Source organism: Hyla sarda, unplaced genomic scaffold, assembly GCF_029499605.1.
Source record: "Hyla sarda isolate aHylSar1 unplaced genomic scaffold, aHylSar1.hap1 scaffold_2840, whole genome shotgun sequence".
In the NCBI taxonomy this organism is placed as follows: Eukaryota; Metazoa; Chordata; class Amphibia; order Anura; family Hylidae; genus Hyla; species Hyla sarda.
In genome coordinates, this window is record NW_026609546.1 from 1 (window position 1) to 23489 (window position 23489).

Sequence of the window (23489 nt, forward strand, 5' to 3'; positions counted from 1 at the left end):
CGGAGAAATATATATATATATATATATATATATATATATATATATATATACGCGCACACACACACATATATATAAACGTATTCTCCGTTGAGATATTGCAGCCGCTGCTGTGTCCAGGCCCAGGAGCCTTAGCACTGTGCTGTGATGTCACTCAATACCACTGACATCACTAGGTGTAAACAACATCTCTCCTTTGCTGTGTATGTGACTATGGAGCTGTTTGGTGATGTCGTCTATTACGGCCTTCATAGAAGCAACAGGAGATTGTTGCATCCATCTAGAACCCTCAGAACTACAGTGCTATGATGTCACTCACTTCCACAGGCCTTGCAGAGTGTAAACAACAACAACCCAGCTTTGTTGTGTATGTAACCATAGGGATTTGTGATGTCACCTAGAACCTTCACAGCAGCGACAGCTTTATGAGGAGCATCAGCACTGCTCTGCCTGAGCAGAACCATCACCGCCATAGGTTGTCAAATAACCCGGATTTAACCCACACAGGTAAGTCCAATGGGGTGCAGGCATGTCCTCTATGCTTACAGCTTCCCGTGGGTGTTGGTTTGATACCGTTTGGGGACAGCCAAGGAGGCATCTGCAGGCAACAAAGGTAGGTGTGTGCTTGTGTGTGTGTTTCCTATGCAGATCCTAAGCCCAGTGTCACATGCAAGTAGGAGGAGTAAGAAGGGTTCCTGGCAAATCCGGGTTATGGATTGCATTTAAAAAGGCCCCGTGGGAGTGCAATGGGCCCCTGTCTTGCTGCTTAGCAATAATGGTATGGGTTTAGGTTCTGCTGTGTGTACTGGTGGTTGACTGCCCCCCAGCCCAGAGTGTGCATGGAAAATTGTCTGGCAGCCTCCCTGACAGCAAGCAGTGATAGTGCCCATGAAGGGGACCTTGTTGGGCCCGCCCCTTTCACGGTTATCGCTTCTCGGCCTTTTGGCTAAGATCAAGTGTAGTATCTGTTCTTATCAGTTTAATATCTGATACGTCCCCTATCTGGGGACCATATATTAAATGGATTTTTGAGAACGGGGGCCGATTTCGAAGCTTGCTTCCGTCGCCCTATGCATTGACCCGATATGGCAGTATCTTCGGGTACAGTGCACCACCCCCTTACAGGGTTAAAAAGAAAGATTCCTACTTTCATTGCTACCTGCTTGCTGGCTAGCCAGCTAGCCAGCCCTGTGGGCCTTGCTGCTGCAGCCAAAAAACAAAAGGTGGTGCTGCTGCTGCTGCTTCTGCTGCTTCTGCTTGTGTCTGGCCGCTGTTGGAGCGTCCAGGCACAGGACTTCTGCTGCTGCTGACTAAATGGCCTCCTTAATTGGATCATTTGAGTAGCCAGCACACCTGTGCAGGTAGGGCATGACATGATAGGCAGCTGCCTTGATAGCGGGTGGGTGCTGAATGTTCCTAATTGACAAAATAAGATTAATGCTTATGAAGAAATATAAAATCTCATCCCTTCCCCAATATCGCGCCACACCCCTACCCCTTAATTCCCTGGTTGAACTTGATGGACATATGTCTTTTTTCGACCGTACTAACTATGTAACTATGTAACATAACATGGGGGGGGGTCTCCTGGCTGTTCACACAGGTGTGTCATTGCTGTACATTGACCATGCATTGCTTCTGTGGTATTGCAAAGGCAAAGACAAATGCTTCCAGCCATCCATTGCACTAATGGATTGGTCATCAGCTGGCTGTCTATGTCCCGCATCAATATAGACCAAAGTACAGAGGGTTAGGCTATGCTATTGTGCACCTACCTGATGCATCAGAAGGTGCGAGGCCCTTGCTAAATTCTGTGCACAGACTTTGAGATCTATACTTTAGACTGTATCTAAACCTGCTCCAACATGGACTGACATTCTGGCCTACTTTCAGCCGATGCGACTTGTCTGTCGCTGAACAGTCGCTTTTTATGTATTCAGCACCTATGTATAATGTTGTAAAAATGCTCTAGAAGCTAAAGTCGCAGAAATGTCACACATATTTGGCCTGCAACTTTCTGTGCGACAAATTCAGACAGGAAAAATCAGTATAAATCCTTAGAAAATTATCCCCCAGTGTCTCCATCTGCTGGCGGTATTGAATAAGCATTGCTGCACTGATGGGGTATGCATTAGACGAAAAAAAAGAAGAAAAAGAAGAATAATACGCCCAGAAAAGAGGCGAAAAGGAGAAAAACGTAAAAAAACGTGAAAAAAAAGTAAGAGGAAGAGAAGGGAAAAAAAGGTGGAAATGGGTTTAAAAGTGATTTCGGCGGAGAAATATATATATATATATATATATATATATATATATATATATATATATATATACGCGCACACACACACATATATATAAACGTATTCTCCGTTGAGATATTGCAGCCGCTGCTGTGTCCAGGCCCAGGAGCCTTAGCACTGTGCTGTGATGTCACTCAATACCACTGACATCACTAGGTGTAAACAACATCTCTCCTTTGCTGTGTATGTGACTATGGAGCTGTTTGGTGATGTCGTCTATTATGGCCTTCATAGAAGCAACAGGAGATTGTTGCATCCATCTAGAACCCTCAGAACTACAGTGCTATGATGTCACTCACTTCCACAGGCCTTGCAGAGTGTAAACAACAACAACCCAGCTTTGTTGTGTATGTAACCATAGGGATTTGTGATGTCACCTAGAACCTTCACAGCAGCGACAGCTTTATGAGGAGCATCAGCACTGCTCTGCCTGAGCAGAACCATCACCGCCATAGGTTGTCAAATAACCCGGATTTAACCCACACAGGTAAGTCCAATGGGGTGCAGGCATGTCCTCTATGCTTACAGCTTCCCGTGGGTGTTGGTTTGATACCGTTTGGGGACAGCCAAGGAGGCATCTGCAGGCAACAAAGGTAGGTGTGTGCTTGTGTGTGTGTTTCCTATGCAGATCCTAAGCCCAGTGTCACATGCAAGTAGGAGGAGTAAGAAGGGTTCCTGGCAAATCCGGGTTATGGATTGCATTTAAAAAGGCCCCGTGGGAGTGCAATGGGCCCCTGTCTTGCTGCTTAGCAATAATGGTATGGGTTTAGGTTCTGCTGTGTGTACTGGTGGTTGACTGCCCCCCAGCCCAGAGTGTGCATGGAAAATTGTCTGGCAGCCTCCCTGACAGCAAGCAGTGATAGTGCCCATGAAGGGGACCTTGTTGGGCCCGCCCCTTTCACGGTTATCGCTTCTCGGCCTTTTGGCTAAGATCAAGTGTAGTATCTGTTCTTATCAGTTTAATATCTGATACGTCCCCTATCTGGGGACCATATATTAAATGGATTTTTGAGAACGGGGGCCGATTTCGAAGCTTGCTTCCGTCGCCCTATGCATTGACCCGATATGGCAGTATCTTCGGGTACAGTGCACCACCCCCTTACAGGGTTAAAAAGAAAGATTCCTACTTTCATTGCTACCTGCTTGCTGGCTAGCCAGCTAGCCAGCCCTGTGGGCCTTGCTGCTGCAGCCAAAAAACAAAAGGTGGTGCTGCTGCTGCTGCTTCTGCTGCTTCTGCTTGTGTCTGGCCGCTGTTGGAGCGTCCAGGCACAGGACTTCTGCTGCTGCTGACTAAATGGCCTCCTTAATTGGATCATTTGAGTAGCCAGCACACCTGTGCAGGTAGGGCATGACATGATAGGCAGCTGCCTTGATAGCGGGTGGGTGCTGAATGTTCCTAATTGACAAAATAAGATTAATGCTTATGAAGAAATATAAAATCTCATCCCTTCCCCAATATCGCGCCACACCCCTACCCCTTAATTCCCTGGTTGAACTTGATGGACATATGTCTTTTTTCGACCGTACTAACTATGTAACTATGTAACATAACATGGGGGGGGTCTCCTGGCTGTTCACACAGGTGTGTCATTGCTGTACATTGACCATGCATTGCTTCTGTGGTATTGCAAAGGCAAAGACAAATGCTTCCAGCCATCCATTGCACTAATGGATTGGTCATCAGCTGGCTGTCTATGTCCCGCATCAATATAGACCAAAGTACAGAGGGTTAGGCTATGCTATTGTGCACCTACCTGATGCATCAGAAGGTGCGAGGCCCTTGCTAAATTCTGTGCACAGACTTTGAGATCTATACTTTAGACTGTATCTAAACCTGCTCCAACATGGACTGACATTCTGGCCTACTTTCAGCCGATGCGACTTGTCTGTCGCTGAACAGTCGCTTTTTATGTATTCAGCACCTATGTATAATGTTGTAAAAATGCTCTAGAAGCTAAAGTCGCAGAAATGTCACACATATTTGGCCTGCAACTTTCTGTGCGACAAATTCAGACAGGAAAAATCAGTATAAATCCTTAGAAAATTATCCCCCAGTGTCTCCATCTGCTGGCGGTATTGAATAAGCATTGCTGCACTGATGGGGTATGCATTAGACGAAAAAAAAGAAGAAAAAGAAGAATAATACGCCCAGAAAAGAGGCGAAAAGGAGAAAAACGTAAAAAAACGTGAAAAAAAAGTAAGAGGAAGAGAAGGGAAAAAAAGGTGGAAATGGGTTTAAAAGTGATTTCGGCGGAGAAATATATATATATATATATATATATATATATATATATATATATATACGCGCACACACACACATATATATAAACGTATTCTCCGTTGAGATATTGCAGCCGCTGCTGTGTCCAGGCCCAGGAGCCTTAGCACTGTGCTGTGATGTCACTCAATACCACTGACATCACTAGGTGTAAACAACATCTCTCCTTTGCTGTGTATGTGACTATGGAGCTGTTTGGTGATGTCGTCTATTATGGCCTTCATAGAAGCAACAGGAGATTGTTGCATCCATCTAGAACCCTCAGAACTACAGTGCTATGATGTCACTCACTTCCACAGGCCTTGCAGAGTGTAAACAACAACAACCCAGCTTTGTTGTGTATGTAACCATAGGGATTTGTGATGTCACCTAGAACCTTCACAGCAGCGACAGCTTTATGAGGAGCATCAGCACTGCTCTGCCTGAGCAGAACCATCACCGCCATAGGTTGTCAAATAACCCGGATTTAACCCACACAGGTAAGTCCAATGGGGTGCAGGCATGTCCTCTATGCTTACAGCTTCCCGTGGGTGTTGGTTTGATACCGTTTGGGGACAGCCAAGGAGGCATCTGCAGGCAACAAAGGTAGGTGTGTGCTTGTGTGTGTGTTTCCTATGCAGATCCTAAGCCCAGTGTCACATGCAAGTAGGAGGAGTAAGAAGGGTTCCTGGCAAATCCGGGTTATGGATTGCATTTAAAAAGGCCCCGTGGGAGTGCAATGGGCCCCTGTCTTGCTGCTTAGCAATAATGGTATGGGTTTAGGTTCTGCTGTGTGTACTGGTGGTTGACTGCCCCCCAGCCCAGAGTGTGCATGGAAAATTGTCTGGCAGCCTCCCTGACAGCAAGCAGTGATAGTGCCCATGAAGGGGACCTTGTTGGGCCCGCCCCTTTCACGGTTATCGCTTCTCGGCCTTTTGGCTAAGATCAAGTGTAGTATCTGTTCTTATCAGTTTAATATCTGATACGTCCCCTATCTGGGGACCATATATTAAATGGATTTTTGAGAACGGGGGCCGATTTCGAAGCTTGCTTCCGTCGCCCTATGCATTGACCCGATATGGCAGTATCTTCGGGTACAGTGCACCACCCCCTTACAGGGTTAAAAAGAAAGATTCCTACTTTCATTGCTACCTGCTTGCTGGCTAGCCAGCTAGCCAGCCCTGTGGGCCTTGCTGCTGCAGCCAAAAAACAAAAGGTGGTGCTGCTGCTGCTGCTTCTGCTGCTTCTGCTTGTGTCTGGCCGCTGTTGGAGCGTCCAGGCACAGGACTTCTGCTGCTGCTGACTAAATGGCCTCCTTAATTGGATCATTTGAGTAGCCAGCACACCTGTGCAGGTAGGGCATGACATGATAGGCAGCTGCCTTGATAGCGGGTGGGTGCTGAATGTTCCTAATTGACAAAATAAGATTAATGCTTATGAAGAAATATAAAATCTCATCCCTTCCCCAATATCGCGCCACACCCCTACCCCTTAATTCCCTGGTTGAACTTGATGGACATATGTCTTTTTTCGACCGTACTAACTATGTAACTATGTAACATAACATGGGGGGGGGGGGGGGGGGGGGTCTCCTGGCTGTTCACACAGGTGTGTCATTGCTGTACATTGACCATGCATTGCTTCTGTGGTATTGCAAAGGCAAAGACAAATGCTTCCAGCCATCCATTGCACTAATGGATTGGTCATCAGCTGGCTGTCTATGTCCCGCATCAATATAGACCAAAGTACAGAGGGTTAGGCTATGCTATTGTGCACCTACCTGATGCATCAGAAGGTGCGAGGCCCTTGCTAAATTCTGTGCACAGACTTTGAGATCTATACTTTAGACTGTATCTAAACCTGCTCCAACATGGACTGACATTCTGGCCTACTTTCAGCCGATGCGACTTGTCTGTCGCTGAACAGTCGCTTTTTATGTATTCAGCACCTATGTATAATGTTGTAAAAATGCTCTAGAAGCTAAAGTCGCAGAAATGTCACACATATTTGGCCTGCAACTTTCTGTGCGACAAATTCAGACAGGAAAAATCAGTATAAATCCTTAGAAAATTATCCCCCAGTGTCTCCATCTGCTGGCGGTATTGAATAAGCATTGCTGCACTGATGGGGTATGCATTAGACGAAAAAAAAGAAGAAAAAGAAGAATAATACGCCCAGAAAAGAGGCGAAAAGGAGAAAAACGTAAAAAAACGTGAAAAAAAAGTAAGAGGAAGAGAAGGGAAAAAAAGGTGGAAATGGGTTTAAAAGTGATTTCGGCGGAGAAATATATATATATATATATATATATATATATATATATATATATATATATATATACGCGCACACACACATATATATAAACGTATTCTCCGTTGAGATATTGCAGCCGCTGCTGTGTCCAGGCCCAGGAGCCTTAGCACTGTGCTGTGATGTCACTCAATACCACTGACATCACTAGGTGTAAACAACATCTCTCCTTTGCTGTGTATGTGACTATGGAGCTGTTTGGTGATGTCGTCTATTATGGCCTTCATAGAAGCAACAGGAGATTGTTGCATCCATCTAGAACCCTCAGAACTACAGTGCTATGATGTCACTCACTTCCACAGGCCTTGCAGAGTGTAAACAACAACAACCCAGCTTTGTTGTGTATGTAACCATAGGGATTTGTGATGTCACCTAGAACCTTCACAGCAGCGACAGCTTTATGAGGAGCATCAGCACTGCTCTGCCTGAGCAGAACCATCACCGCCATAGGTTGTCAAATAACCCGGATTTAACCCACACAGGTAAGTCCAATGGGGTGCAGGCATGTCCTCTATGCTTACAGCTTCCCGTGGGTGTTGGTTTGATACCGTTTGGGGACAGCCAAGGAGGCATCTGCAGGCAACAAAGGTAGGTGTGTGCTTGTGTGTGTGTTTCCTATGCAGATCCTAAGCCCAGTGTCACATGCAAGTAGGAGGAGTAAGAAGGGTTCCTGGCAAATCCGGGTTATGGATTGCATTTAAAAAGGCCCCGTGGGAGTGCAATGGGCCCCTGTCTTGCTGCTTAGCAATAATGGTATGGGTTTAGGTTCTGCTGTGTGTACTGGTGGTTGACTGCCCCCCAGCCCAGAGTGTGCATGGAAAATTGTCTGGCAGCCTCCCTGACAGCAAGCAGTGATAGTGCCCATGAAGGGGACCTTGTTGGGCCCGCCCCTTTCACGGTTATCGCTTCTCGGCCTTTTGGCTAAGATCAAGTGTAGTATCTGTTCTTATCAGTTTAATATCTGATACGTCCCCTATCTGGGGACCATATATTAAATGGATTTTTGAGAACGGGGGCCGATTTCGAAGCTTGCTTCCGTCGCCCTATGCATTGACCCGATATGGCAGTATCTTCGGGTACAGTGCACCACCCCCTTACAGGGTTAAAAAGAAAGATTCCTACTTTCATTGCTACCTGCTTGCTGGCTAGCCAGCTAGCCAGCCCTGTGGGCCTTGCTGCTGCAGCCAAAAAACAAAAGGTGGTGCTGCTGCTGCTGCTTCTGCTGCTTCTGCTTGTGTCTGGCCGCTGTTGGAGCGTCCAGGCACAGGACTTCTGCTGCTGCTGACTAAATGGCCTCCTTAATTGGATCATTTGAGTAGCCAGCACACCTGTGCAGGTAGGGCATGACATGATAGGCAGCTGCCTTGATAGCGGGTGGGTGCTGAATGTTCCTAATTGACAAAATAAGATTAATGCTTATGAAGAAATATAAAATCTCATCCCTTCCCCAATATCGCGCCACACCCCTACCCCTTAATTCCCTGGTTGAACTTGATGGACATATGTCTTTTTTCGACCGTACTAACTATGTAACTATGTAACATAACATGGGGGGGGGGGGGGGGTCTCCTGGCTGTTCACACAGGTGTGTCATTGCTGTACATTGACCATGCATTGCTTCTGTGGTATTGCAAAGGCAAAGACAAATGCTTCCAGCCATCCATTGCACTAATGGATTGGTCATCAGCTGGCTGTCTATGTCCCGCATCAATATAGACCAAAGTACAGAGGGTTAGGCTATGCTATTGTGCACCTACCTGATGCATCAGAAGGTGCGAGGCCCTTGCTAAATTCTGTGCACAGACTTTGAGATCTATACTTTAGACTGTATCTAAACCTGCTCCAACATGGACTGACATTCTGGCCTACTTTCAGCCGATGCGACTTGTCTGTCGCTGAACAGTCGCTTTTTATGTATTCAGCACCTATGTATAATGTTGTAAAAATGCTCTAGAAGCTAAAGTCGCAGAAATGTCACACATATTTGGCCTGCAACTTTCTGTGCGACAAATTCAGACAGGAAAAATCAGTATAAATCCTTAGAAAATTATCCCCCAGTGTCTCCATCTGCTGGCGGTATTGAATAAGCATTGCTGCACTGATGGGGTATGCATTAGACGAAAAAAAAGAAGAAAAAGAAGAATAATACGCCCAGAAAAGAGGCGAAAAGGAGAAAAACGTAAAAAAACGTGAAAAAAAAGTAAGAGGAAGAGAAGGGAAAAAAAGGTGGAAATGGGTTTAAAAGTGATTTCGGCGGAGAAATATATATATATATATATATATATATATATATATATATATACGCGCACACACACACATATATATAAACGTATTCTCCGTTGAGATATTGCAGCCGCTGCTGTGTCCAGGCCCAGGAGCCTTAGCACTGTGCTGTGATGTCACTCAATACCACTGACATCACTAGGTGTAAACAACATCTCTCCTTTGCTGTGTATGTGACTATGGAGCTGTTTGGTGATGTCGTCTATTATGGCCTTCATAGAAGCAACAGGAGATTGTTGCATCCATCTAGAACCCTCAGAACTACAGTGCTATGATGTCACTCACTTCCACAGGCCTTGCAGAGTGTAAACAACAACAACCCAGCTTTGTTGTGTATGTAACCATAGGGATTTGTGATGTCACCTAGAACCTTCACAGCAGCGACAGCTTTATGAGGAGCATCAGCACTGCTCTGCCTGAGCAGAACCATCACCGCCATAGGTTGTCAAATAACCCGGATTTAACCCACACAGGTAAGTCCAATGGGGTGCAGGCATGTCCTCTATGCTTACAGCTTCCCGTGGGTGTTGGTTTGATACCGTTTGGGGACAGCCAAGGAGGCATCTGCAGGCAACAAAGGTAGGTGTGTGCTTGTGTGTGTGTTTCCTATGCAGATCCTAAGCCCAGTGTCACATGCAAGTAGGAGGAGTAAGAAGGGTTCCTGGCAAATCCGGGTTATGGATTGCATTTAAAAAGGCCCCGTGGGAGTGCAATGGGCCCCTGTCTTGCTGCTTAGCAATAATGGTATGGGTTTAGGTTCTGCTGTGTGTACTGGTGGTTGACTGCCCCCCAGCCCAGAGTGTGCATGGAAAATTGTCTGGCAGCCTCCCTGACAGCAAGCAGTGATAGTGCCCATGAAGGGGACCTTGTTGGGCCCGCCCCTTTCACGGTTATCGCTTCTCGGCCTTTTGGCTAAGATCAAGTGTAGTATCTGTTCTTATCAGTTTAATATCTGATACGTCCCCTATCTGGGGACCATATATTAAATGGATTTTTGAGAACGGGGGCCGATTTCGAAGCTTGCTTCCGTCGCCCTATGCATTGACCCGATATGGCAGTATCTTCGGGTACAGTGCACCACCCCCTTACAGGGTTAAAAAGAAAGATTCCTACTTTCATTGCTACCTGCTTGCTGGCTAGCCAGCTAGCCAGCCCTGTGGGCCTTGCTGCTGCAGCCAAAAAACAAAAGGTGGTGCTGCTGCTGCTTCTGCTGCTTCTGCTTGTGTCTGGCCGCTGTTGGAGCGTCCAGGCACAGGACTTCTGCTGCTGCTGACTAAATGGCCTCCTTAATTGGATCATTTGAGTAGCCAGCACACCTGTGCAGGTAGGGCATGACATGATAGGCAGCTGCCTTGATAGCGGGTGGGTGCTGAATGTTCCTAATTGACAAAATAAGATTAATGCTTATGAAGAAATATAAAATCTCATCCCTTCCCCAATATCGCGCCACACCCCTACCCCTTAATTCCCTGGTTGAACTTGATGGACATATGTCTTTTTTCGACCGTACTAACTATGTAACTATGTAACATAACATGGGGGGGGGGGGGGGGGTCTCCTGGCTGTTCACACAGGTGTGTCATTGCTGTACATTGACCATGCATTGCTTCTGTGGTATTGCAAAGGCAAAGACAAATGCTTCCAGCCATCCATTGCACTAATGGATTGGTCATCAGCTGGCTGTCTATGTCCCGCATCAATATAGACCAAAGTACAGAGGGTTAGGCTATGCTATTGTGCACCTACCTGATGCATCAGAAGGTGCGAGGCCCTTGCTAAATTCTGTGCACAGACTTTGAGATCTATACTTTAGACTGTATCTAAACCTGCTCCAACATGGACTGACATTCTGGCCTACTTTCAGCCGATGCGACTTGTCTGTCGCTGAACAGTCGCTTTTTATGTATTCAGCACCTATGTATAATGTTGTAAAAATGCTCTAGAAGCTAAAGTCGCAGAAATGTCACACATATTTGGCCTGCAACTTTCTGTGCGACAAATTCAGACAGGAAAAATCAGTATAAATCCTTAGAAAATTATCCCCCAGTGTCTCCATCTGCTGGCGGTATTGAATAAGCATTGCTGCACTGATCAAGTGTAGTATCTGTTCTTATCAGTTTAATATCTGATACGTCCCCTATCTGGGGACCATATATTAAATGGATTTTTGAGAACGGGGGCCGATTTCGAAGCTTGCTTCCGTCGCCCTATGCATTGACCCGATATGGCAGTATCTTCGGGTACAGTGCACCACCCCCTTACAGGGTTAAAAAGAAAGATTCCTACTTTCATTGCTACCTGCTTGCTGGCTAGCCAGCTAGCCAGCCCTGTGGGCCTTGCTGCTGCAGCCAAAAAACAAAAGGTGGTGCTGCTGCTGCTGCTTCTGCTGCTTCTGCTTGTGTCTGGCCGCTGTTGGAGCGTCCAGGCACAGGACTTCTGCTGCTGCTGACTAAATGGCCTCCTTAATTGGATCATTTGAGTAGCCAGCACACCTGTGCAGGTAGGGCATGACATGATAGGCAGCTGCCTTGATAGCGGGTGGGTGCTGAATGTTCCTAATTGACAAAATAAGATTAATGCTTATGAAGAAATATAAAATCTCATCCCTTCCCCAATATCGCGCCACACCCCTACCCCTTAATTCCCTGGTTGAACTTGATGGACATATGTCTTTTTTCGACCGTACTAACTATGTAACTATGTAACATAACATGGGGGGGGGGGGGGGGGTCTCCTGGCTGTTCACACAGGTGTGTCATTGCTGTACATTGACCATGCATTGCTTCTGTGGTATTGCAAAGGCAAAGACAAATGCTTCCAGCCATCCATTGCACTAATGGATTGGTCATCAGCTGGCTGTCTATGTCCCGCATCAATATAGACCAAAGTACAGAGGGTTAGGCTATGCTATTGTGCACCTACCTGATGCATCAGAAGGTGCGAGGCCCTTGCTAAATTCTGTGCACAGACTTTGAGATCTATACTTTAGACTGTATCTAAACCTGCTCCAACATGGACTGACATTCTGGCCTACTTTCAGCCGATGCGACTTGTCTGTCGCTGAACAGTCGCTTTTTATGTATTCAGCACCCATGTATAATGTTGTAAAAATGCTCTAGAAGCTAAAGTCGCAGAAATGTCACACATATTTGGCCTGCAACTTTCTGTGCGACAAATTCAGACAGGAAAAATCAGTATAAATCCTTAGAAAATTATCCCCCAGTGTCTCCATCTGCTGGCGGTATTGAATAAGCATTGCTGCACTGATGGGGTATGCATTAGACGAAAAAAAAGAAGAAAAAGAAGAATAATACGCCCAGAAAAGAGGCGAAAAGGAGAAAAACGTAAAAAAACGTGAAAAAAAAGTAAGAGGAAGAGAAGGGAAAAAAAGGTGGAAATGGGTTTAAAAGTGATTTCGGCGGAGAAATATATATATATATATATATATATATATATATATATATATATATATACGCGCACACACACACATATATATAAACGTATTCTCCGTTGAGATATTGCAGCCGCTGCTGTGTCCAGGCCCAGGAGCCTTAGCACTGTGCTGTGATGTCACTCAATACCACTGACATCACTAGGTGTAAACAACATCTCTCCTTTGCTGTGTATGTGACTATGGAGCTGTTTGGTGATGTCGTCTATTATGGCCTTCATAGAAGCAACAGGAGATTGTTGCATCCATCTAGAACCCTCAGAACTACAGTGCTATGATGTCACTCACTTCCACAGGCCTTGCAGAGTGTAAACAACAACAACCCAGCTTTGTTGTGTATGTAACCATAGGGATTTGTGATGTCACCTAGAACCTTCACAGCAGCGACAGCTTTATGAGGAGCATCAGCACTGCTCTGCCTGAGCAGAACCATCACCGCCATAGGTTGTCAAATAACCCGGATTTAACCCACACAGGTAAGTCCAATGGGGTGCAGGCATGTCCTCTATGCTTACAGCTTCCCGTGGGTGTTGGTTTGATACCGTTTGGGGACAGCCAAGGAGGCATCTGCAGGCAACAAAGGTAGGTGTGTGCTTGTGTGTGTGTTTCCTATGCAGATCCTAAGCCCAGTGTCACATGCAAGTAGGAGGAGTAAGAAGGGTTCCTGGCAAATCCGGGTTATGGATTGCATTTAAAAAGGCCCCGTGGGAGTGCAATGGGCCCCTGTCTTGCTGCTTAGCAATAATGGTATGGGTTTAGGTTCTGCTGTGTGTACTGGTGGTTGACTGCCCCCCAGCCCAGAGTGTGCATGGAAAATTGTCTGGCAGCCTCCCTGACAGCAAGCAGTGATAGTGCCCATGAAGGGGACCTTGTTGGGCCCGCCCCTTTCACGGTTATCGCTTCTCGGCCTTTTGGCTAAGATCAAGTGTAGTATCTGTTCTTATCAGTTTAATATCTGATACGTCCCCTATCTGGGGACCATATATTAAATGGATTTTTGAGAACGGGGGCCGATTTCGAAGCTTGCTTCCGTCGCCCTATGCATTGACCCGATATGGCAGTATCTTCGGGTACAGTGCACCACCCCCTTACAGGGTTAAAAAGAAAGATTCCTACTTTCATTGCTACCTGCTTGCTGGCTAGCCAGCTAGCCAGCCCTGTGGGCCTTGCTGCTGCAGCCAAAAAACAAAAGGTGGTGCTGCTGCTGCTGCTTCTGCTGCTTCTGCTTGTGTCTGGCCGCTGTTGGAGCGTCCAGGCACAGGACTTCTGCTGCTGCTGACTAAATGGCCTCCTTAATTGGATCATTTGAGTAGCCAGCACACCTGTGCAGGTAGGGCATGACATGATAGGCAGCTGCCTTGATAGCGGGTGGGTGCTGAATGTTCCTAATTGACAAAATAAGATTAATGCTTATGAAGAAATATAAAATCTCATCCCTTCCCCAATATCGCGCCACACCCCTACCCCTTAATTCCCTGGTTGAACTTGATGGACATATGTCTTTTTTCGACCGTACTAACTATGTAACTATGTAACATAACATGGGGGGGGGGGGGGGGGTCTCCTGGCTGTTCACACAGGTGTGTCATTGCTGTACATTGACCATGCATTGCTTCTGTGGTATTGCAAAGGCAAAGACAAATGCTTCCAGCCATCCATTGCACTAATGGATTGGTCATCAGCTGGCTGTCTATGTCCCGCATCAATATAGACCAAAGTACAGAGGGTTAGGCTATGCTATTGTGCACCTACCTGATGCATCAGAAGGTGCGAGGCCCTTGCTAAATTCTGTGCACAGACTTTGAGATCTATACTTTAGACTGTATCTAAACCTGCTCCAACATGGACTGACATTCTGGCCTACTTTCAGCCGATGCGACTTGTCTGTCGCTGAACAGTCGCTTTTTATGTATTCAGCACCTATGTATAATGTTGTAAAAATGCTCTAGAAGCTAAAGTCGCAGAAATGTCACACATATTTGGCCTGCAACTTTCTGTGCGACAAATTCAGACAGGAAAAATCAGTATAAATCCTTAGAAAATTATCCCCCAGTGTCTCCATCTGCTGGCGGTATTGAATAAGCATTGCTGCACTGATGGGGTATGCATTAGACGAAAAAAAAGAAGAAAAAGAAGAATAATACGCCCAGAAAAGAGGCGAAAAGGAGAAAAACGTAAAAAAACGTGAAAAAAAAGTAAGAGGAAGAGAAGGGAAAAAAAGGTGGAAATGGGTTTAAAAGTGATTTCGGCGGAGAAATATATATATATATATATATATATATATATACGCGCACACACACACATATATATAAACGTATTCTCCGTTGAGATATTGCAGCCGCTGCTGTGTCCAGGCCCAGGAGCCTTAGCACTGTGCTGTGATGTCACTCAATACCACTGACATCACTAGGTGTAAACAACATCTCTCCTTTGCTGTGTATGTGACTATGGAGCTGTTTGGTGATGTCGTCTATTATGGCCTTCATAGAAGCAACAGGAGATTGTTGCATCCATCTAGAACCCTCAGAACTACAGTGCTATGATGTCACTCACTTCCACAGGCCTTGCAGAGTGTAAACAACAACAACCCAGCTTTGTTGTGTATGTAACCATAGGGATTTGTGATGTCACCTAGAACCTTCACAGCAGCGACAGCTTTATGAGGAGCATCAGCACTGCTCTGCCTGAGCAGAACCATCACCGCCATAGGTTGTCAAATAACCCGGATTTAACCCACACAGGTAAGTCCAATGGGGTGCAGGCATGTCCTCTATGCTTACAGCTTCCCGTGGGTGTTGGTTTGATACCGTTTGGGGACAGCCAAGGAGGCATCTGCAGGCAACAAAGGTAGGTGTGTGCTTGTGTGTGTGTTTCCTATGCAGATCCTAAGCCCAGTGTCACATGCAAGTAGGAGGAGTAAGAAGGGTTCCTGGCAAATCCGGGTTATGGATTGCATTTAAAAAGGCCCCGTGGGAGTGCAATGGGCCCCTGTCTTGCTGCTTAGCAATAATGGTATGGGTTTAGGTTCTGCTGTGTGTACTGGTGGTTGACTGCCCCCCAGCCCAGAGTGTGCATGGAAAATTGTCTGGCAGCCTCCCTGACAGCAAGCAGTGATAGTGCCCATGAAGGGGACCTTGTTGGGCCCGCCCCTTTCACGGTTATCGCTTCTCGGCCTTTTGGCTAAGATCAAGTGTAGTATCTGTTCTTATCAGTTTAATATCTGATACGTCCCCTATCTGGGGACCATATATTAAATGGATTTTTGAGAACGGGGGCCGATTTCGAAGCTTGCTTCCGTCGCCCTATGCATTGACCCGATATGGCAGTATCTTCGGGTACAGTGCACCACCCCCTTACAGGGTTAAAAAGAAAGATTCCTACTTTCATTGCTACCTGCTTGCTGGCTAGCCAGCTAGCCAGCCCTGTGGGCCTTGCTGCTGCAGCCAAAAAACAAAAGGTGGTGCTGCTGCTGCTGCTTCTGCTGCTTCTGCTTGTGTCTGGCCGCTGTTGGAGCGTCCAGGCACAGGACTTCTGCTGCTGCTGACTAAATGGCCTCCTTAATTGGATCATTTGAGTAGCCAGCACACCTGTGCAGGTAGGGCATGACATGATAGGCAGCTGCCTTGATAGCGGGTGGGTGCTGAATGTTCCTAATTGACAAAATAAGATTAATGCTTATGAAGAAATATAAAATCTCATCCCTTCCCCAATATCGCGCCACACCCCTACCCCTTAATTCCCTGGTTGAACTTGATGGACATATGTCTTTTTTCGACCGTACTAACTATGTAACTATGTAACATAACATGGGGGGGGGGGGGGGGGGTCTCCTGGCTGTTCACACAGGTGTGTCATTGCTGTACATTGACCATGCATTGCTTCTGTGGTATTGCAAAGGCAAAGACAAATGCTTCCAGCCATCCATTGCACTAATGGATTGGTCATCAGCTGGCTGTCTATGTCCCGCATCAATATAGACCAAAGTACAGAGGGTTAGGCTATGCTATTGTGCACCTACCTGATGCATCAGAAGGTGCGAGGCCCTTGCTAAATTCTGTGCACAGACTTTGAGATCTATACTTTAGACTGTATCTAAACCTGCTCCAACATGGACTGACATTCTGGCCTACTTTCAGCCGATGCGACTTGTCTGTCGCTGAACAGTCGCTTTTTATGTATTCAGCACCTATGTATAATGTTGTAAAAATGCTCTAGAAGCTAAAGTCGCAGAAATGTCACACATATTTGGCCTGCAACTTTCTGTGCGACAAATTCAGACAGGAAAAATCAGTATAAATCCTTAGAAAATTATCCCCCAGTGTCTCCATCTGCTGGCGGTATTGAATAAGCATTGCTGCACTGATGGGGTATGCATTAGACGAAAAAAAAGAAGAAAAAGAAGAATAATACGCCCAGAAAAGAGGCGAAAAGGAGAAAAACGTAAAAAAACGTGAAAAAAAAGTAAGAGGAAGAGAAGGGAAAAAAAGGTGGAAATGGGTTTAAAAGTGATTTCGGCGGAGAAATATATATATATATATATATATATATATATATATATATATATATATATATATATACACGCACACACACACATATATATAAACGTATTCTCCGTTGAGATATTGCAGCCGCTGCTGTGTCCAGGCCCAGGAGCCTTAGCACTGTGCTGTGATGTCACTCAATACCACTGACATCACTAGGTGTAAACAACATCTCTCCTTTGCTGTGTATGTGACTATGGAGCTGTTTGGTGATGTCGTCTATTATGGCCTTCATAGAAGCAACAGGAGATTGTTGCATCCATCTAGAACCCTCAGAACTACAGTGCTATGATGTCACTCACTTCCACAGGCCTTGCAGAGTGTAAACAACAACAACCCAGCTTTGTTGTGTATGTAACCATAGGGATTTGTGATGTCACCTAGAACCTTCACAGCAGCGACAGCTTTATGAGGAGCATCAGCACTGCTCTGCCTGAGCAGAACCATCACCGCCATAGGTTGTCAAATAACCCGGATTTAACCCACACAGGTAAGTCCAATGGGGTGCAGGCATGTCCTCTATGCTTACAGCTTCCCGTGGGTGTTGGTTTGATACCGTTTGGGGACAGCCAAGGAGGCATCTGCAGGCAACAAAGGTAGGTGTGTGCTTGTGTGTGTGTTTCCTATGCAGATCCTAAGCCCAGTGTCACATGCAAGTAGGAGGAGTAAGAAGGGTTCCTGGCAAATCCGGGTTATGGATTGCATTTAAAAAGGCCCCGTGGGAGTGCAATGGGCCCCTGTCTTGCTGCTTAGCAATAATGGTATGGGTTTAGGTTCTGCTGTGTGTACTGGTGGTTGACTGCCCCCCAGCCCAGAGTGTGCATGGAAAATTGTCTGGCAGCCTCCCTGACAGCAAGCAGTGATAGTGCCCATGAAGGGGACCTTGTTGGGCCCGCCCCTTTCACGGTTATCGCTTCTCGGCCTTTTGGCTAAGATCAAGTGTAGTATCTGTTCTTATCAGTTTAATATCTGATACGTCCCCTATCTGGGGACCATATATTAAATGGATTTTTGAGAACGGGGGCCGATTTCGAAGCTTGCTTCCGTCGCCCTATGCATTGACCCGATATGGCAGTATCTTCGGGTACAGTGCACCACCCCCTTACAGGGTTAAAAAGAAAGATTCCTACTTTCATTGCTACCTGCTTGCTGGCTAGCCAGCTAGCCAGCCCTGTGGGCCTTGCTGCTGCAGCCAAAAAACAAAAGGTGGTGCTGCTGCTGCTGCTTCTGCTGCTTCTGCTTGTGTCTGGCCGCTGTTGGAGCGTCCAGGCACAGGACTTCTGCTGCTGCTGACTAAATGGCCTCCTTAATTGGATCATTTGAGTAGCCAGCACACCTGTGCAGGTAGGGCATGACATGATAGGCAGCTGCCTTGATAGCGGGTGGGTGCTGAATGTTCCTAATTGACAAAATAAGATTAATGCTTATGAAGAAATATAAAATCTCATCCCTTCCCCAATATCGCGCCACACCCCTACCCCTTAATTCCCTGGTTGAACTTGATGGACATATGTCTTTTTTCGACCGTACTAACTATGTAACTATGTAACATAACATGGGGGGGGGGGGGGGGGGGTCTCCTGGCTGTTCACACAGGTGTGTCATTGCTGTACATTGACCATGCATTGCTTCTGTGGTATTGCAAAGGCAAAGACAAATGCTTCCAGCCATCCATTGCACTAATGGATTGGTCATCAGCTGGCTGTCTATGTCCCGCATCAATATAGACCAAAGTACAGAGGGTTAGGCTATGCTATTGTGCACCTACCTGATGCATCAGAAGGTGCGAGGCCCTTGCTAAATTCTGTGCACAGACTTTGAGATCTATACTTTAGACTGTATCTAAACCTGCTCCAACATGGACTGACATTCTGGCCTACTTTCAGCCGATGCGACTTGTCTGTCGCTGAACAGTCGCTTTTTATGTATTCAGCACCTATGTATAATGTTGTAAAAATGCTCTAGAAGCTAAAGTCGCAGAAATGTCACACATATTTGGCCTGCAACTTTCTGTGCGACAAATTCAGACAGGAAAAATCAGTATAAATCCTTAGAAAATTATCCCCCAGTGTCTCCATCTGCTGGCGGTATTGAATAAGCATTGCTGCACTGATGGGGTATGCATTAGACGAAAAAAAAGAAGAAAAAGAAGAATAATACGCCCAGAAAAGAGGCGAAAAGGAGAAAAACGTAAAAAAACGTGAAAAAAAAGTAAGAGGAAGAGAAGGGAAAAAAAGGTGGAAATGGGTTTAAAAGTGATTTCGGCGGAGAAATATATATATATATATATATATATATATATATATATATATATATATACGCGCACACACACACATATATATAAACGTATTCTCCGTTGAGATATTGCAGCCGCTGCTGTGTCCAGGCCCAGGAGCCTTAGCACCGTGCTGTGATGTCACTCAATACCACTGACATCACTAGGTGTAAACAACATCTCTCCTTTGCTGTGTATGTGACTATGGAGCTGTTTGGTGATGTCGTCTATTATGGCCTTCATAGAAGCAACAGGAGATTGTTGCATCCATCTAGAACCCTCAGAACTACAGTGCTATGATGTCACTCACTTCCACAGGCCTTGCAGAGTGTAAACAACAACAACCCAGCTTTGTTGTGTATGTAACCATAGGGATTTGTGATGTCACCTAGAACCTTCACAGCAGCGACAGCTTTATGAGGAGCATCAGCACTGCTCTGCCTGAGCAGAACCATCACCGCCATAGGTTGTCAAATAACCCGGATTTAACCCACACAGGTAAGTCCAATGGGGTGCAGGCATGTCCTCTATGCTTACAGCTTCCCGTGGGTGTTGGTTTGATACCGTTTGGGGACAGCCAAGGAGGCATCTGCAGGCAACAAAGGTAGGTGTGTGCTTGTGTGTGTGTTTCCTATGCAGATCCTAAGCCCAGTGTCACATGCAAGTAGGAGGAGTAAGAAGGGTTCCTGGCAAATCCGGGTTATGGATTGCATTTAAAAAGGCCCCGTGGGAGTGCAATGGGCCCCTGTCTTGCTGCTTAGCAATAATGGTATGGGTTTAGGTTCTGCTGTGTGTACTGGTGGTTGACTGCCCCCCAGCCCAGAGTGTGCATGGAAAATTGTCTGGCAGCCTCCCTGACAGCAAGCAGTGATAGTGCCCATGAAGGGGACCTTGTTGGGCCCGCCCCTTTCACGGTTATCGCTTCTCGGCCTTTTGGCTAAGATCAAGTGTAGTATCTGTTCTTATCAGTTTAATATCTGATACGTCCCCTATCTGGGGACCATATATTAAATGGATTTTTGAGAACGGGGGCCGATTTCGAAGCTTGCTTCCGTCGCCCTATGCATTGACCCGATATGGCAGTATCTTCGGGTACAGTGCACCACCCCCTTACAGGGTTAAAAAGAAAGATTCCTACTTTCATTGCTACCTGCTTGCTGGCTAGCCAGCTAGCCAGCCCTGTGGGCCTTGCTGCTGCAGCCAAAAAACAAAAGGTGGTGCTGCTGCAGCTGCTTCTGCTTGTGTCTGGCCGCTGTTGGAGCGTCCAGGCACAGGACTTCTGCTGCTGCTGACTAAATGGCCTCCTTAATTGGATCATTTGAGTAGCCAGCACACCTGTGCAGGTAGGGCATGACATGATAGGCAGCTGCCTTGATAGCGGGTGGGTGCTGAATGTTCCTAATTGACAAAATAAGATTAATGCTTATGAAGAAATATAAAATCTCATCCCTTCCCCAATATCGCGCCACACCCCTACCCCTTAATTCCCTGGTTGAACTTGATGGACATATGTCTTTTTTCGACCGTACTAACTATGTAACTATGTAACATAACATGGGGGGGGGGGGGGGGGGTCTCCTGGCTGTTCACACAGGTGTGTCATTGCTGTACATTGACCATGCATTGCTTCTGTGGTATTGCAAAGGCAAAGACAAATGCTTCCAGCCATCCATTGCACTAATGGATTGGTCATCAGCTGGCTGTCTATGTCCCGCATCAATATAGACCAAAGTACAGAGGGTTAGGCTATGCTATTGTGCACCTACCTGATGCATCAGAAGGTGCGAGGCCCTTGCTAAATTCTGTGCACAGACTTTGAGATCTATACTTTAGACTGTATCTAAACCTGCTCCAACATGGACTGACATTCTGGCCTACTTTCAGCCGATGCGACTTGTCTGTCGCTGAACAGTCGCTTTTTATGTATTCAGCACCTATGTATAATGTTGTAAAAATGCTCTAGAAGCTAAAGTCGCAGAAATGTCACACATATTTGGCCTGCAACTTTCTGTGCGACAAATTCAGACAGGAAAAATCAGTATAAATCCTTAGAAAATTATCCCCCAGTGTCTCCATCTGCTGGCGGTATTGAATAAGCATTGCTGCACTGATGGGGTATGCATTAGACGAAAAAAAAGAAGAAAAAGAAGAATAATACGCCCAGAAAAGAGGCGAAAAGGAGAAAAACGTAAAAAAACGTGAAAAAAAAGTAAGAGGAAGAGAAGGGAAAAAAAGGTGGAAATGGGTTTAAAAGTGATTTCGGCGGAGAAATATATATATATATATATATATATATATATATATATATATATATACGCGCACACACACACATATATATAAACGTATTCTCCGTTGAGATATTGCAGCCGCTGCTGTGTCCAGGCCCAGGAGCCTTAGCACTGTGCTGTGATGTCACTCAATACCACTGACATCACTAGGTGTAAACAACATCTCTCCTTTGCTGTGTATGTGACTATGGAGCTGTTTGGTGATGTCGTCTATTATGGCCTTCATAGAAGCAACAGGAGATTGTTGCATCCATCTAGAACCCTCAGAACTACAGTGCTATGATGTCACTCACTTCCACAGGCCTTGCAGAGTGTAAACAACAACAACCCAGCTTTGTTGTGTATGTAACCATAGGGATTTGTGATGTCACCTAGAACCTTCACAGCAGCGACAGCTTTATGAGGAGCATCAGCACTGCTCTGCCTGAGCAGAACCATCACCGCCATAGGTTGTCAAATAACCCGGATTTAACCCACACAGGTAAGTCCAATGGGGTGCAGGCATGTCCTCTATGCTTACAGCTTCCCGTGGGTGTTGGTTTGATACCGTTTGGGGACAGCCAAGGAGGCATCTGCAGGCAACAAAGGTAGGTGTGTGCTTGTGTGTGTGTTTCCTATGCAGATCCTAAGCCCAGTGTCACATGCAAGTAGGAGGAGTAAGAAGGGTTCCTGGCAAATCCGGGTTATGGATTGCATTTAAAAAGGCCCCGTGGGAGTGCAATGGGCCCCTGTCTTGCTGCTTAGCAATAATGGTATGGGTTTAGGTTCTGCTGTGTGTACTGGTGGTTGACTGCCCCCCAGCCCAGAGTGTGCATGGAAAATTGTCTGGCAGCCTCCCTGACAGCAAGCAGTGATAGTGCCCATGAAGGGGACCTTGTTGGGCCCGCCCCTTTCACGGTTATCGCTTCTCGGCCTTTTGGCTAAGATCAAGTGTAGTATCTGTTCTTATCAGTTTAATATCTGATACGTCCCCTATCTGGGGACCATATATTAAATGGATTTTTGAGAACGGGGGCCGATTTCGAAGCTTGCTTCCGTCGCCCTATGCATTGACCCGATATGGCAGTATCTTCGGGTACAGTGCACCACCCCCTTACAGGGTTAAAAAGAAAGATTCCTACTTTCATTGCTACCTGCTTGCTGGCTAGCCAGCTAGCCAGCCCTGTGGGCCTTGCTGCTGCAGCCAAAAAACAAAAGGTGGTGCTGCTGCTGCTGCTTCTGCTGCTTCTGCTTGTGTCTGGCCGCTGTTGGAGCGTCCAGGCACAGGACTTCTGCTGCTGCTGACTAAATGGCCTCCTTAATTGGATCATTTGAGTAGCCAGCACACCTGTGCAGGTAGGGCATGACATGATAGGCAGCTGCCTTGATAGCGGGTGGGTGCTGAATGTTCCTAATTGACAAAATAAGATTAATGCTTATGAAGAAATATAAAATCTCATCCCTTCCCCAATATCGCGCCACACCCCTACCCCTTAATTCCCTGGTTGAACTTGATGGACATATGTCTTTTTTCGACCGTACTAACTATGTAACTATGTAACATAACATGGGGGGGGGGGGGGGGGTCTCCTGGCTGTTCACACAGGTGTGTCATTGCTGTACATTGACCATGCATTGCTTCTGTGGTATTGCAAAGGCAAAGACAAATGCTTCCAGCCATCCATTGCACTAATGGATTGGTCATCAGCTGGCTGTCTATGTCCCGCATCAATATAGACCAAAGTACAGAGGGTTAGGCTATGCTATTGTGCACCTACCTGATGCATCAGAAGGTGCGAGGCCCTTGCTAAATT

General features: G+C 46.2%; 11 non-coding genes across 11 annotated transcripts; all 11 read left to right on the forward strand.

Moving 5' to 3' along the window:
- Positions 1-923: 923 nt before the first annotated feature.
- Positions 924-1114, forward strand: LOC130326364 (U2 spliceosomal RNA). The gene has a single exon (XR_008870973.1). It is a non-coding gene; the product is annotated as a U2 spliceosomal RNA (small nuclear RNA).
- A 2086-nt stretch (positions 1115-3200) lies between these two features.
- On the forward strand, positions 3201-3391 carry LOC130326375 (U2 spliceosomal RNA). Its single transcript, XR_008870983.1, has one exon. It is a non-coding gene; the product is annotated as a U2 spliceosomal RNA (small nuclear RNA).
- Positions 3392-5470: 2079 nt separating this feature from the next.
- LOC130326376 (U2 spliceosomal RNA) lies at positions 5471-5661 on the forward strand. The gene has a single exon (XR_008870984.1). It is a non-coding gene; the product is annotated as a U2 spliceosomal RNA (small nuclear RNA).
- A 2098-nt stretch (positions 5662-7759) lies between these two features.
- Positions 7760-7950, forward strand: LOC130326377 (U2 spliceosomal RNA). The gene has a single exon (XR_008870985.1). It is a non-coding gene; the product is annotated as a U2 spliceosomal RNA (small nuclear RNA).
- A 2083-nt stretch (positions 7951-10033) lies between these two features.
- LOC130326379 (U2 spliceosomal RNA) lies at positions 10034-10224 on the forward strand. The gene has a single exon (XR_008870986.1). It is a non-coding gene; the product is annotated as a U2 spliceosomal RNA (small nuclear RNA).
- A 984-nt stretch (positions 10225-11208) lies between these two features.
- Positions 11209-11397, forward strand: LOC130326374 (U2 spliceosomal RNA). Its single transcript, XR_008870982.1, has one exon. It is a non-coding gene; the product is annotated as a U2 spliceosomal RNA (small nuclear RNA).
- A 2090-nt stretch (positions 11398-13487) lies between these two features.
- Positions 13488-13678, forward strand: LOC130326365 (U2 spliceosomal RNA). The gene has a single exon (XR_008870974.1). It is a non-coding gene; the product is annotated as a U2 spliceosomal RNA (small nuclear RNA).
- Positions 13679-15752: 2074 nt separating this feature from the next.
- LOC130326366 (U2 spliceosomal RNA) lies at positions 15753-15943 on the forward strand. The gene has a single exon (XR_008870975.1). It is a non-coding gene; the product is annotated as a U2 spliceosomal RNA (small nuclear RNA).
- Positions 15944-18042: 2099 nt separating this feature from the next.
- Positions 18043-18233, forward strand: LOC130326368 (U2 spliceosomal RNA). Its single transcript, XR_008870976.1, has one exon. It is a non-coding gene; the product is annotated as a U2 spliceosomal RNA (small nuclear RNA).
- Positions 18234-20325: 2092 nt separating this feature from the next.
- Positions 20326-20516, forward strand: LOC130326369 (U2 spliceosomal RNA). Its single transcript, XR_008870977.1, has one exon. It is a non-coding gene; the product is annotated as a U2 spliceosomal RNA (small nuclear RNA).
- Positions 20517-22596: 2080 nt separating this feature from the next.
- On the forward strand, positions 22597-22787 carry LOC130326370 (U2 spliceosomal RNA). Its single transcript, XR_008870978.1, has one exon. It is a non-coding gene; the product is annotated as a U2 spliceosomal RNA (small nuclear RNA).
- The last annotated feature ends 702 nt before the right edge of the window (positions 22788-23489 follow it).